Below are 15588 nucleotides of genomic sequence, written 5' to 3'. Positions count from 1 at the left end.
GTGACACCGAAATGATGCCTATGAAATTTCTGTGCAATGTTTCAGCAGAAACGTATTGTTTTGTGTGTTTTTTTATATATAAATATCCCTGTAGTTAATTATAACAACAAAAACATACAAGTATCAATATAACTACATGGCTAAAAGTCTATGCTAACTTACTTACTTTTTCAACACTGTGGGTCAGCACTGGACTGCAAACCACCAGGTTGGCAGTTCAAATCCTTCATTTGCACCTCGGAAACCTATATAGGGTCACTATGAGTTGGAATCGACTCCATGGCACTAAACAACAACAATATGCTCTGGTCAGAGCTGTGATTGTTACAAAGACATGGAATAAAAATGGCTTTGTCTCTCTACTACAAAGCACAAGCTGCTGTTTCCGTTGCTGCCAGTATTACAATAGTAGCTGTTTTGTCAACTTTCCGGGTGTTTTAGCTATAATATTTTGGTTTAGGGGTTAGGGTTACAGTATTTGTGAACCCGTATCAACAACTTTTTTGAAAAAAAGTAGTAATTAAAGAAAAGGAGGAAAATCAAAACAGCTTTCCATTCAATTAGGAATCATATTTTAACTAATAACATAAATTCAGCACAGAGAGATCTTACCAAATACTTTTATTATTAGTATTATGCAGTTGTTGTTGTTGCTAAGTGCCGTGGGGTTGGTTCTGACTCACAGTGAACTTGTATAAGATTTCCAAGGAGTGGCTGGTGGGTTTGAACTGCCAACATTATGGTTCACAGTCCAGTGCTGATTCTACAGCACCACACCAGGCGTCCATGTAGAATGGTGTTGTTGTTGTTACGTGCCATCAAGTCCGTTTCAACTCATAGTGACCCTATAGAGTTTCCAAGGAGCAGCTGGTGGGTTTGAACCACTGACCTTGTGGTTTACAGTCCAGTGCTTCTCCTACAGTGCCTCACCAGGAGTCCATTATGCATATAGACTAAGAAATATTACACATAAGTCATTTACAACTATGTTTATCACATTTTATTCTAGGATTAAAGTAGATAATAAACGTTACTAAGGATTCTGTATCATGCGATATGGGAAGAGGTCCATTGGCAGGTTGGGGGGCGGGGCGGGATCTGGTACCATGAGCTACCACAAACTAAGAAATATTGTTGTTAAGTGCCACAGTTCTGACTCATAACTACCTTATGTAGGGTTTCCAAGGAGCGGCTGTTGAGTTTGAACCACAACCTTGGATTCTGTATCATCTACTATGGGAAGAGGTCTATGGGGGGAGAGGAAGGTGACACCATGTATACCACACTAAGTGACATCACATCAACACTGGTGATACCACTGTTTGTGCCTGTGAGGTGTTCTGTTTGCCATGCCTGAGTGGTAGACCCTGGGGGAGGTACAGTGATGAAGATGACTGGAGATCTGCCCTCAAGGAATGTATAGTCAAGCAGAAGGAATAAAGGACGTGCAAAAGCAACAGCGGGATGCAGGGAATGCAGTGATAAAACCGAAACAGGGAGAAAGCTGTGGGAACTCAGAGCAGTAAGAGATTAAGTCTGGCTGCAGGGGAGTGGATCAAAGAAGAAAATTGTTCTGTGGGAGAAAAAAAAATTCCTGGGACACATGCTAGGACTAAGATGAAATAGTGTTATGATTTTCCAAATCTTTGCTGGTTTTCTGTTAGCAAGGTCCATGCATTTATTCATTCTGTAATCCAGTCACCAAATGCTGACTTAGTCTCCTTTTGCTGTGACCCAACAGGAAAAGGAGCTGCAGAATCAGGTTCCCCCAATGTGTATGCTTCTGTCTGGGAATAGATCAGCGTCTTGGGAAAAAGCTGATTTTTGTTGCAACCCTTTGGGATCCAACAGACCCCAGAGAATCAGTTCAAACTTTGTGGTCTGTAGTTAGTTGAAAACAAAAACAAAAACAAAAAAACCTGCTTCCATCAAATCAAATCCAACTCACAGCAAACCTATCAGAGTAGAAAAGCTCCTTAGTGTTTCCAAGCCTGTAAATTGTTATGGGAGCAGACCGTCTCATCTTTCTCCTGTGGAGTGGCTGGTGGGTTTAAACTGCCGACATTTCAGTTAGCAGCCCTATGCTTATCCCACAGCACCATTATCGGAAGCAGGGAAAATTAGAGGTGAGCTCAACCCTAGGCATCAGAGAAAACACAGAATTCCAGGACTAAAAGAGATCCCTGGAAATCTCCCCCAATCCTTATTTTACAGTGAGAAGAACTGAGCTCTAGAGAAGTTGGTGATGTAGCCAAGGCCATATACAATGCATACATGGATGGAACCTGAAGGAGGTGTCCACAGAGCTGTCAACCATCCCAGTGCTCTTTTGATAAGAAAAGCAAGGACAGGGAGGAAAGGGGACTTGAGCAAGGTCAACAGCCCACTGGGAATCTCCCTGATGGGGCTTCTGGGAAGATCTGCAGCCTCTGTCTGTGTCCTTGAGCACTTTTTGAAGGCTCCCCCGATTCCTGCACATGCTGGCTGCAAGAGACAGGGAGTCCAGATTAAAATGGCTTCAAAGACTTTGGGGACTTTGTCCCACTCCCACCTCTTTAAAAGGGGCACTGGTCCCTTCTGTGATGTGGGCACCACAAACTTGGCCACAAATCCCTAGGTGACCCATCAAGAGAAGAAGGTGATACACTGGGGACAAGGACCAGGGATGGCTCTTCCCTTTGTGCCAGGTCAGCATGCTGTTCACACTGCTTGTTGTTGTTGTTGTTGTTAGGTGTCATCAAATCGGCACTGACTCATAGCATCCCTATACATAACCGAAACACTGCCTGGTCCTGGGCCAATCTCACAAATTTTGTTACTCCTGAGCACATTGCTGCTACCACTGTGGCAATCCATCTCATGGGGGATTCGTGAATCTTCCTCTTTTTCTCGGATCCTCCACTTCACCATACATGATGTCCTTCTCCAGGGACTGGCCCTTCCTGACAACCTGTCCAAACTATGAGAGACGAAGTCTGGCCATCCAGCTTCCAAGGAGCATTCTGGTTGTCCTTCCTCCAACACAGATCTATTTATTCTTTTGACAGCCCGTGGTACTTTCAATATTCTCCTCCAACCATAACTCAGGAATACATCAACTCTTTTACGGTTTTCCTTATTCACTGTCCAACGTTCGCATGCATGTGAGGTTATTGAAAATACCATGACTTGGATCAGGTGCACCTTACTCCTCAAACTGACATCTTTGCTCTTCAACACTTTAAAAAGGTCTTGTAAAGCAGCAGATTTGCCCAATATAACACATTGTTGGATTTTTTTGACTGCTGCTTCCATGAGTGCTGATGGTTGATCTGAGAAAAATGAAGTCTTTGTCAACTTTACTCTTTTCTCCATTTATATGGATGTTGTTTATTGGTCCAGTGGTGAGAATTTTTGTTTTCTTTACATTGAGGTGCAACCCGTACTGAAGACCGTGGTCACACTGCTAGACTCTCAGTAAGTTCTCTATAGAATCAGAACTTGAACTCAGAGCTGACATTCCACCCTTTCTATAGACTTTGTGCAGTATGCGGCCTTCCCTCCTAGCCAGTCCAGACAGTGAACACACTCCTCTGGGGTCCTATTCCACCTTCTCTGCACTCTGACTCCCTTTCCTGGGAATAAAACATTTCATCTTATGAAAAAAATTAGCAAGAGACTTGAAGTGCATCAAGGGTGGATAGTTGAGACATCATCTCTGAATGTTAGGGGTGGGTACGGAGGGAGGAAGGACAATTTGGCGAGGAAGGAGTTGGCATGAGGAACCGGTAGCCCCTACAGCCTTTCTTTCTCTGGGGACTCTAAAAATACCTAGCAGTAATAGATCTTGGCTGCTCCATTCTCCCTGGCATGGTTTCCTTCAGGTTTCTGGGACTCCTGGGCTCTATGGGACGGGCAGGGAAGAAGCTGCCCCCCTCTGTTGTGAAACAGCATCATTAGAAGACAATGTGCTTTTGCTCCTGGTCCTTTATGATTTGCTTGGGATATGCTTTTACCAACACCTCCTATCTCTTCCCTCGCCACCTGGATGGCACGAACCCACCAATGAATGAGAAACTGGTGCTGACTGGTCTCTCTCTCCTTCCCCCACTTTTATTTTTAAAAAATGCATTCTTTTGCTCACTGTAGTTAATTACAACCTTTCAGAAAAACTGTGAAATGAAATCTTTCTGGAAACTCTAAAAATATTTCCGTCTCGCAGGTAGCATGAGGGAACTGTATTGTGGGTATTCAGTGGCCTTGGCAGGTTCCTCTGAGTAGCTTCCTCCAGCTGCTAAGTCATTGTAGTGTTTATTCTCCTTCCAACATCCTAGGGGCGGTGTCAGAGACACAGCCTTGGATGCTGGGGTGCTGTAATACTGGTTTCACAGTAAGCACAGAGCTGTTCAGAAGTATAAGTCAGCTAACACTGTTTTGAGAAGGGAGAACATTTCTTACAGTTTTAAAATGATTAGATGGATAGATAGATGGACAGCTGCTACCACGCTGACACTGATTTCCAGCAACCTTAAACACAACACGTCATCCTCACATCACCTGCATGCTTCAATCCTTTCTTGTGGCTACTGTGCTGACCCACCTTGCTGAGGGTCTCTCTTGTCCTTGCTGACTGACCCTCTGCTTCACCAATTAGAATGCCTTCCTCCAAATGATCACTTGCCCAAAGTGATCAACTGTTCTGTTGTGATCCATAGGGCTTTTATTGGCTCATTTGGGGAAGTGGATTCATAAACCATTCTACTTGGTTCCACTGACACCTGTCCATCATGGGTGACCCTGCTGGTGTTTGATCTACTGACAGTATAGTTTCCAGCATCACAGTAACACACTAGCCACCACAGTACAACAAATGCTATAGTCCTGGCATGAAGATACAAGTGAAACAGGTAGTTTGGGAAGAGGAAACACAAACTTGATCTCTTTGAATCCATCTAACAGGGGCCAGAATCCAAACCAGATATGGTGGTGGTGGTAACGTGCCGTGGAGTCGGTTCAGACTCATAGTGACCCTGCATAGAGTTTCCGAGGCTCTATCTTTACAGAAGCAGAAAGCCTCATCTTTCTCCCATGGAACAGCTGGTAGTTTCAAACTGCTGACCTTGCGGTTTGCAGCCCAATTCATAACCACTATGCTACCAGAGCTACTTTAAACCAGGTATGGTGGTGGTGGTTATGTGCTGTGGAGTCAGTTCCTACTCATAGAGACCCTGTACAGGGTTTCCAAGGCTATAAGTCTTTACGGGAGCAGAAAACCTCATCTTTCTCCCAAGGAACAGCTGATAGATTCGAACTGCTGACATTAGGGTTCACAGCCCTATTCGTAACCACTACGTGATCAGAGCTCAGAATGCTGGGTCTATGGAATTTCCTTTTGATGCTCTGTGCTATGTTACCAGCACCTGGGCTAGGTAGTGGGAGGAAAGCACTAAGCAGCACCAGGCTCTGGAAGGTTCACAAGGGCAGCGCTTACAGCCTCTTTGCTGAGCAAAACTGATGTGGAAAAGTCTGGATTTTCAAAACAAAGACGAGGTGTGATTATTTGATTTGCAAGAGGACTCCCAAGGCCTCCATTAGTGATGACTTGGAAATCCATATCGTTGGCTTGGAGCTTCCTCCTTAGCTCCATATCCATATATCCAATTGCTACTGGACATCTTCTCTTGCACACGCATGTCCCTTGGGTACCTCAAATTTCACCATGTCTAAAAATGAACTCTTAATTTTTCCTCCTCCTACCCCCAACCTGATTATCCTCCCAGATTCTCTTTCAAGGTTAATGAAATCACTGTGTACTTAGTCAGGAATAGTGCAGGGCTCCTCAACTGTTCCCTTTCCCTTCCCTACCCTGTATCATAAATCAGAGGGTTTATATGCCAGTGTGTCTTTTGACTCTGTGTGTCTCTGGTTTCCAGATGGAGAGTGTTCGACAAGGCTCCTTCATTTCTCATCCACACCAACTGGAACAGACTTTGTGTTCTTCCAGACAAACCTAGCTCCCTCAGAGTCGCCACAATGACATCCATGAACACTCACTCAGATTTATATTAGTCTTCTGCTATAAAAATCTTCAATGGCTCTCACCATCATCAAGACAAAGACCATAACTCTTGGCCTGGCATTTGAGGCCCTTCATTTTCTTCAGGCACATCTGCCATTCTACAATGTTCTACTCACATGCTACAAGCTACCTGTTGTCAAGTCAATTCCAACTCATATGGACCTCCCGTGTGTCCGAGTAGAACGATGCTCCCTAGGGTTTTCAATGTCTGACTTTTTTTTTTTTTTTTTTTTGGAAGTAGATCACCAGGATTTCTTCCCAGGTGTCTAGGGATGATTCAGACCTCTAATCTTTTAGTTAGCAGTCAAGACTATAAGCCATTTACACCACCAAGGGACTCCTTCCAGATGTTAGCTGTGGCATGCACTTTAAAAATCTCTGTGCCTCTGGACACATCGTTTGTTCTCCCCCAGACTGAAAATCAGCAAGGGTCAAGGTAGAGAGGAGTCTGCTCAGAATGCAAAGTAGAAGAGGAAAGTGAGTACTCTGTAGAACCAACAATTCCCCTGCCCCCCGAAGCCCTCCAGGTGACTCTGAGAATAACAATCTTGATGAAAAGGCAGACATCCTGCTTTCTTCATGTCTCCCCAGACCCAAGTACCAGGAAGAAGCTGCAGAGGGGAAGCTTTTGTGGAAAGGATGTCTTTTCCAGGGTGGAAGTAGGCTTCTTCAGGATACTACCTAAGACCAAGCCCACTCTAGACTACTGCCTGGGTTCCTTAGGAGTAGTGCATTCTACAAAGCTTGGTTCTGCTGGGAGCAGAGTTCGGCTCTCCACATGGGTCTACAAACAGCTGATTTGGCTGAGTCGTCAGCTACTGCTGGCTCCAGATTTGGAGTCTTGAAAGGAGTTTGGGGTTGCAGGGGAAGGGAAAGTTAACTTCCAGCAGAAGAGAAGATGAAAAGGCAGGGAAGTTACGCAAATCTCTACCACTGACAGTGAAAATGGCAGAATGTAAGCCAGAATCCACAAGTCTTCACTTCTAGTTTCAGGTGACCTTGTACTTCTGACTGGAGACTCACCGTGGTGCAGACGGTCAACATGCTCACCGAAAGTTGAAGATTCGAGTCCACTCAGAGGTGCTCTAGAAGAAAGGCTTAGTGACCTACTTATAAAAACTCAGTCATGGAGCCATATGGAACACAATTCTCCTCTGACACACATAGGGGTGCCATAAGTCAGTTAATACGATGGTAGCTAATTTTACTGGGGTCATGCTGGCTACTCGAGGGTACAGAAGAGAGACTATCCAAGGCCCTATAGCATCTGTAGCAGGAAGAGAGTAACCTTCAGAGTCAGTTGTTGTTGGTGTCATCAAGTTGATTCTGACTCACAGCAACCCTGTACAGGGTAACCGGGGAGTGGCTGGTGAGTTTGAACCACTGACCTTGCTGTGAGCAGTCCAGAGCCACAAACAGACTTGAAGTTGAATTCCAGCTCTTCCATACACAAAGGAGCTCTGGTAGTGTAGTGATTACAAGTCGGGCTATTAACCTCAAGGTCAGAACAGCAGTTTGAAACTACAAATCATTTTGTGGGAGAAGGATAAGGCTTTCTGCTCCCGTAAAGACTTATAGCCTCGGAAACCCTATGCAGGGTTTTTATGAGTCGGACCTGACTCCATGGCACACCACCACCACAACCATCACTACTCATGAGCTATAAACACTGTCAATGCCCCAATACAATTGTTGTTGTTGTTGTTAAGTGCCGTCGAGTTGGTTCCGACCCATAGCGACCCTTTATAGGGTTTCCAAGGCTTTTGGAATTCCAAGGGTTTAAATCTTTATGGGAGTAGAAAGCCTCATCTTTCTCCCACAGAGCGGCTGGTAGTTTCGAACCGCTGACCTTAAGGTTTGCAGCCTGATTCGTAACCACTACGCTAGAGCCCCAATACAATAATAGATAATAATTTCACCTCCCAGGGATGTTGCTAAGATGAAGTGAGACAACATCTGTAAATTTCCTAATATAGTGGCTTAGTGAGCAGTTTCTTGCTAATTGGTAATTCCACTCCCATACTACCCCCGCTTGCATCTTCCCAGATCACACAAACATAGGATTAGAAACAATGAGGATGTCTCCATCTACAGACGTGTGCCACATAATATCCATTTAGGCTACATCAGACAACATATATGTCTGTGGGTCCAACCCCTATCAAGTCTATCATATTAAAAAATCTGAAATTCACAATAACAAACGGTGTCTACTTTGCAAAGCTCATCAAAACATTGTTATCATCATTACTGCATTATTATGTTAAAGATGTTTTGGTGTATCTGCAAGTTGTTTTCTTTTATTTATTATGTGTGTGTGTGTGTGCATAGTAAGGTATACCATATAATGTATATTAAAACAAGCATTCAATTTATATACAAATGTGGCTTAGAGACAGATTTAGGTATGGAACTTATTTATTTTCTAGGGACAGGTTGCTGTGAGTCAGAACTGACTCGACGGCACATAACAATCAATACAGCACTTATATATCAATATGGTATTCACATGACTTCCAAATCACCTAACATCCGATTTCACAGACTGTATTGTGGACATCAAGTGACACATGACTCTATTGGAAAGGAGAATAAATGGACAGATGAATGCTCCATTCAGATGCTGGGATGACTGGAGATAGAAAATTGTTACTTGGAGAATGCCTAGGGGTTCCTGTAGCCTGAACTTGGACAAGATCTTGGCTTCTGTGGATTCCAGGGCCTGCACAGAAGCATGTTCTAGACCCCAAAGTACCCCTCCACTTGAGATACATTCAGGAAGACACTGGCCCTGTCCAAAATGGTTTTTATCCTTTCCCTCCTTGCCAGCTCTTCTTCTTCTGGTTACCTCCTATTCTTGGGTATGTTCAGCATTTCATAAAGAACTCAATGAATTCTTTCAGAAAAGTAATTCTGGATTAGGTACCCATGCAAACAAGTGGTTTAATAGTCTGGGATATGAGTATGTGTGTGTGTGTGTGTAGTTAAGGGTCTGGAAAGAGGAAGAAGGGGAAGAAAATCTATGCAACCAACTGGGAAGTTCTCTAAACCAAAAAGTTCTTTGCTGTTGAGTCAAGCAGTTTGTGTCATTGTAGGATAAGCACTGGACTGGTATCCATAAGGTTGGCAGTTCAAACCCACCAGGCTCTCTCAGAAATCCTATACAGGGTCGTTATGAGTCAGAACTGACCTGAAAGCACACAACAGCAACATTAACCAGCAGCACTGCAAGGCTTAAAAATTTACTTCTGTACCAGTTGTTGTTGTGTGTTGTTGAATCAATTCTTACTCATAGAGACCCACTAGGATAGAGTAGAATGGTCTCACAGTATTTCCTAGGCTGGGCCGTAAATCTTTATGGGCGCAGACTGCCTCATCTTTCTCCTACAGAACAGGTGGTGGGTTCAAACCACACACCTTTCAGTTAGCAGCAAAGAACTTAACCACTGCTCTACCAGGGCTCTTTAACTTTACAACGTAGAAAACCCATGGAGAGTTCGACTCTGTAAACACATGGGGAAAAGTCTCCCCGGGAAGATCTCTAGATATTGACGAATTTCACTCCTACATTTCTCAACACACATTCTGCTGTGGACCAGGAAAGTATCCACATTCTCTTCTGTGGACCTTAGGAGAAGTGGGAGGAGAGGATGAGAGATAGAAGAGCTCAGTGCAGCTGAAGGGGTGAAGAGGGACTGCTGAGGGTGTTTCCTATATATTGTGTTAACCTCCTGTACACGCCTCCTCAGCCCACCCATTACTCTTTGGACTTTCCAATGCAGGTTCAGCCCTTTACTTACCTACATGTTGTGCTTCCTGGGAGATTTAGAGGCTCTCAGGATGATTATAAGGTCTAAAGTCCAGGTGCCTTTGATATCAACTCCCTCAACCATTCAAGCATGCCCATTACAAAGGCTGATGCATTTTGTGAGGCCCTGCTTCAAAGACACCTCCTCAGTGGGGATGGGACAGCTTAGGTTGTGTGTCAACTTGGCTGGGTCTGGATTCTAAGTGGTTTGGCAGTTAAGGCGCAGTTGTTGTTGTTGTTGTTGTTGTTAAGTGCCATTGAGTCGGGTCCGACCCATAGCGACCCTGTGCAGGGTTTCCGAGGGTGTAAATCTTTACGGGAGTAGAAAGCCTCATCTTTCTCCCGCGGAGCGGCTGGTAGTTTCAAACCGCTGACCTTAAGGTTCGCAGCCCGATTCGTAACCACTACGCTACCAGAGCTCAGTGATGCCCCCAAAATGAGATCTAATATAATGTCATCACTTCCATGATAAGATCTGTTGTCAGTAAGACAGTCAATAGAAAAGACGTTTCCTCAAGGCTGTGACCTGTGGCACCATTTATCTTACAAAGATAAAATAAGTAAGTAGTGACTAGTGAACAGAGAAAGGGGGTGGGGATGTGTGGAATCCTAGGGTGGTGCTGTAGGTAGGATAAAGCACTAGACTACAAGCCTGGTTTGAATTGTAAGGTTGGTGGCTCAAACTCAGCAGCTGCTTGCTCCTTGGAAACCTTATACAGGGTTGCTATGAGTTGGAACTGATTCGACAGCACTCAACAACAACCACCACTAAGAAAGAAGAGCTGGGAGTGGAATGGATCCTTTGGACCTGGAGTCCCTGTGCTGCGAAGCTCCTAGATCCAGTGAGAGATAGAAGCCAGGATGCAGGGAGATCTCTGAGGAATGCTGAGTGTGTACAGATGCTGAAAGGAGACAAGGACCTTTGCTTCAGTACCAGTGTTCTGAATTTGGACTCAGTCTTCTAAACTGTGAGAGATGAATTCGGTTTCTTAAAGCCTTCCACTTGTGGTACTTTGTCTATAGCAGCACTACATAACCAAGACAGGGGCCTTTCCTGATTCTCTGGGACATATTTAGTAACATTCTCCTATGCTCCTACTGCCCATAGGAAACACTTCTAAAATTACAATCACCACACTGGCCTGTAACTGCTCAATTCTTCCACCAGACAGCAACTATCTTAGGGGCAGGGACTATATCACCTTTGCTTAGCAAACTAATACTTACCACACTGCCTGGAACAGAGTAGCCATCAATAAATATCCCCACTTCTCTGTTACTGGGAAACGCTGGCCTCAACCAGATTGTAGGATGAACGGCGTTCTTTACTTGACAATCAGGAGAATGGAGATGCCTAAGTGTTGCTGGGGAGCCATGCAGTTTTTTAACATCAAATCATCAAGATGGTCTTCCTGCCAGCTCCCTTGGTTTAATTTAAGTCAGTTGCTGGTTTTGTTTCTATCAAATGGAGGACTGAACAAGCAGCTTCCTCATCAAACATCTTTCAGATACTGAAGACAGCAATTAAGTTACCCGTGGTCTGCGCTTCTGCAACTGTTAGCTTGCTCTCAGAAGGTCTTGTTTTCTAGACGCTTTGATCAGTTCAGATGCTTTTCTTTGGACTCACAGATTTCCATACATCCTTTGAGACTCTAGGGAACCAAAGGATGCCCGTGTCTTGAGTGGAGGCCAGACTGAGAACTGGTAGGGAGTGCAAATGACTTCCCTTCCCTGGTCATGCACACCATTAACCGGGCTGGCTTTAGCAGAACTGCGCATGTGGGCAAACCCTGGGTATTTTCCCCACACTTCTTTTCCTCCTTGGGTAACCCCCCCTTCCCTCATTTTCACATCACTGTTCTCTTCTCCCTGTTGTTTGTTGTTGTTAAGTGCCATCAAGTCGGTTCCAACTCACAGTGACCCTGTATAGGGTTTCTGAGGAGTGGCTGGTGGATTTGACCTGCTGACCTTGGGGTTAGCAGTCCAGTGCTTATCCTACAAAGCCACACCAAGACTCTTCTCTTCCCTCCAGAGAAACCCATATTTGCATTGTAATGGATCTTTAAGTCATACTATTATCTTGAAGTAAGGGTTGTTATTGTAAGCTGCCACAGACCTGAAGCCGCTCTAACTCCTGGTGACCACATGGAATGAAACGCTGCTGGGTTCTGTGACATCCTCATGACTGCTGCATATCAGACCACCGTGACTCACAGGGCTTTCACTGGCTGAATTTTAGAGACAGATCACCAGGATTTTCTTCCTAATCTGTCTTAGTCTGGAAACTCCAATGAAATTAGCTCAGCCTCTCAGCAACACACAAGCCTCCACGGAGATTTGTGGTGGTTATGACTGACGTGCACTGACCATGACTTAAACCTGGGTCTTCTGCATGGAAGGCAGGGCTTCTACCACTGAGCCATCAGTGCCTTACCTAGGTATTGACTTTTTAACTGGTTGTAGGCAAACCCTAAAGGAGCTCTGGTAGCGTAGTGGTTACGAATCGGGCTGCGAACCTCACGGTCGTCAGCTGTTCAAAACTACCAGCTGTCCCGCGGGAGAAAGATGAGGCTTTCTGCTCCTGTAAAGATTTACAGCCTCGGAAACCCTGTATAGGGTCACTATGAGTTGGAATCGACTCGACGGCACATAACAACAACAACAACAGGCAAACCCTACAAGAGACGAAAGAGTGTCTATTAATACCTGAATTCAGGAGGGAAAGATGGTGAAGACACTTCAGGGCAGAGGGCTCAGTCTAGCAACCCTAAAATCTTGCCCTAGTGGTGGTTGTTGTTCAGTGGCACTGAGCTGTTTCTGACCCATAGTGACCCTGTATAGGGTTTCCAAGGAGTGGTTGGTGGGTTTGAACCATCAACCTTGTGGTTCAAACTGATCTCATAGTCTACCACATTAACCCACAGCAATGGGCAAAGCCCATGAATAAAATGACTAGTCCAAGTCCCAGCCAATTTGTTATCTGTTCATTGGAGGCCAGGATGATTGGGACAGCAGGAATGGGATAAAGCTGGCAAGCACCGAACAAAGCACGTCTGCTGATCTTAGCAGATTAGCTGGGAGGTGCCTGTCTTCTGTTGGGACCTACCTCCCCCAGCGATTGGTAGAATCTCTGGTTTGGGGAGCCAGGCTCCTCACCTACTCAGACCCAACCTGCTGGCAGCACAGCCTGATTGCGTGCCTCAGAACACTGAAGCACCCTAACTGAATCTGTATTCCTGCCAGACTGCATCGTGTTTGTTTTCCTCCATGGGTGCCCTGACCTGGAAAACAGCCACTTGCCTCATTCTTGCACTCAGTAATTGAACAGTTCAGAGGAAGCTACTCCACAAAGCTGCCCAAGGGCACGAACAGATGCAGCTGATTAATTACAGCTGGGGAGATCCTGAGGGAGACCTAAGAGGGGGTGGGCTTGGCAATCTAGAGAGCACCCACGCAGGCTGACCTGAACACTCCTGGGCTCAGACACAGGCAGAATTTCAGACAGAACCTTGGAGGGGCTTAGCTGCGGGGCTCCTATAGGATACAGGTGTGAGGGGTCAGAAGTTCTTGGCCAGCAATCTCAAATCTCACAAAATTCCATTGGTTATAAACCCAGCTGTCATCAAATCAGTTCCAACTCATGCTGACTCCCTGTATGATGGAGTAGAACCGTGCTCCATAGGTTTTTCAGAAGGAGGTTGCCAGGGCCTTTCTGCCAAGGTACCGCTGAGTGAACTTCAACTTCCAACCGTTTAGTTAGAATCTGAATGCAATGACCATCTGCCCTATAGCTCTCCTGGCTAACAGAGGCAGCAAAGCGGTTCAAGAGTTAAGTGATCCTTTGCTAACCAGAATTGTTGACAGTTACAACCCACCAGCTGTTTATAGGAGCAAAAACCTGGGGATCTCCTATAAAGCTTGGAGCCTAGGAAACCCTATTTCGATTCTATCCTATAGTGTCTCTCTGAGTTGGAATAGACTCAATAGCACACAACCACAATAGAAACAGTAGGAGAAATGGCAGAAGTCATGTTAGTTCCAGATTATTAAAGACGATTTCTTCATTTATTAACTTCTGAGGAGCCTTGGTTGCATGGTGGGTTATGCATTACACTGCTAACCGTAAGGTCGGTGGTTCAAATCCACCAGCCACTCTGTGTGAGAAAGTTTAAGTTGTCTGCTTTCACAAGGATTTTCAGTCTCGGAAACTCTACATAGGGTCACCATTAGTCAAAATCAACTCAGTGCTAGTGGGTTTGGTTTTGGTATAACAAGTCAGGCATTGTTTGAAGGACATATTTTACATATTTTATCCCACTTAGGGCTCAGAACAAGTTATGAAGATGGTACTATTTTACAGATGAAGGAATAGAAGTTCGGTACTATTTTACAGATGGTACTATTTTACAGATGAAGGCAGAGAAGTTCGGTAACTTGTTTAAATGACACAATGAGTGACAGAACCCAGCCAAGTCTATGCTAACTCCAAAGCCTGAGTTGACCATTTTCCTTCCTGGGAAGGACTCCTGGACTATCAACCAGGAGAACCCACACCCCATCCTGCATTTTGGTCTCCTTGACTTGGGCCCTCAGCACCTTTCCTTTACCAAGACTGTATCTTGCTGCTTTCCAAGGAGCTCTGGGTCCCCTTTGTTGACCACAGCCTATACTCATGCTCTCTAGGCTGCCCTTCCAACACTCCCATCTCTGTGCCCCTGCTCCACTACCTGTCTGTACTTACCCTTGGCTTTGTCCCTCCCTGTGTCATCTCTCCCTGCACATGTCTAGTCTCCACAAATGATGCTGGGGGTGGGGACTACTACCTTTCCTCCTATCTCTGCAGGTGAACTCAGAAAAGAGATGAAACACAGTATTGTGGTCAGACTGTGGCCTCTAGAGTCAAGCAGCTGAAGGTTGAATTTAACTAATAATGTGACTACAAGAAAGTTACCTTTTGTCACAGGGTCTCAGTTTCCATAGCTGCAAAACTGGGCTAATGATACAAAAGCTCCTGCTTCATACAAATTTGATGCTGTTTTTGTTGTTAAGTGCCATCGAGTCGGCTACAACCCATAGCAACCCTGTATAGGGTTTTCAAGGAGTGACTGGTGAGCTTGAACTGCCGACCTTGAGATTCAAATGACTTTGCAGTCCTGTGCATTAACCCACAGCACCACACCAGCATGCAGTGAGGTCTAAATGACAGACTATATCTAAGGTGCAAAGTTCAGTGCTCGAGTCCCTCAGTTGTTGCAAACAATCAATGTGCTTGGCTACTAATGAACAGGCTGCAAGTTCAAGTCTACCCAGAGGCACCTCGGAAGAAAGACCTATAATATGCTTAGAAAAATCAGCCATTAAAAACCTGATGCAGCCTCATTTCACTCTGACACACGTGGGCTTGCCTTGAGTTAGAGAAGACTAGTAAAAACACATAAAAATGCAGTGCTCAGAGCAAAAGTACACAGTCAACATTAACTATTATTGCTGTCATTATTATTAACAAGTCAGAACGGAAGTCAGATTAGCTGAGGTCCAAGGGTCCTGAAACACTTCAGGCCAAGTGGGGATACCCCTGAAGTACTCAGTTTTTTTAAAAAAAGAAATGCAACAGTTTCCCATAGCATTTTAAGTAGTTCTACAAGGAGCTCTGGTAGCGTAGTGGTTACGAATCGGGCTGCGAACCTTAAGGTCAGCGGTTTGAAACTACCAGCCGCTCCGC

The 15588-nt window shown here is 45.0% G+C and overlaps 1 protein-coding gene across 2 annotated transcripts in view; it reads right to left on the bottom strand.

Annotated features, from left to right (window-relative positions):
- Positions 1-15588, bottom strand: part of PLXNA2 (plexin A2) — a 298684-nt gene that overhangs the window by 47180 nt on the left and 235916 nt on the right. The window lies entirely within an intron of this gene.

This window comes from Chrysochloris asiatica, unplaced genomic scaffold (assembly GCF_000296735.1).
Source record: "Chrysochloris asiatica unplaced genomic scaffold, ChrAsi1.0 scaffold00009, whole genome shotgun sequence".
NCBI classification, from domain to species: domain Eukaryota; kingdom Metazoa; phylum Chordata; class Mammalia; order Afrosoricida; family Chrysochloridae; genus Chrysochloris; species Chrysochloris asiatica.
Note: the sequence above shows the minus strand (reverse complement) of the source record. Positions and strands in the feature narration are given on the sequence as shown.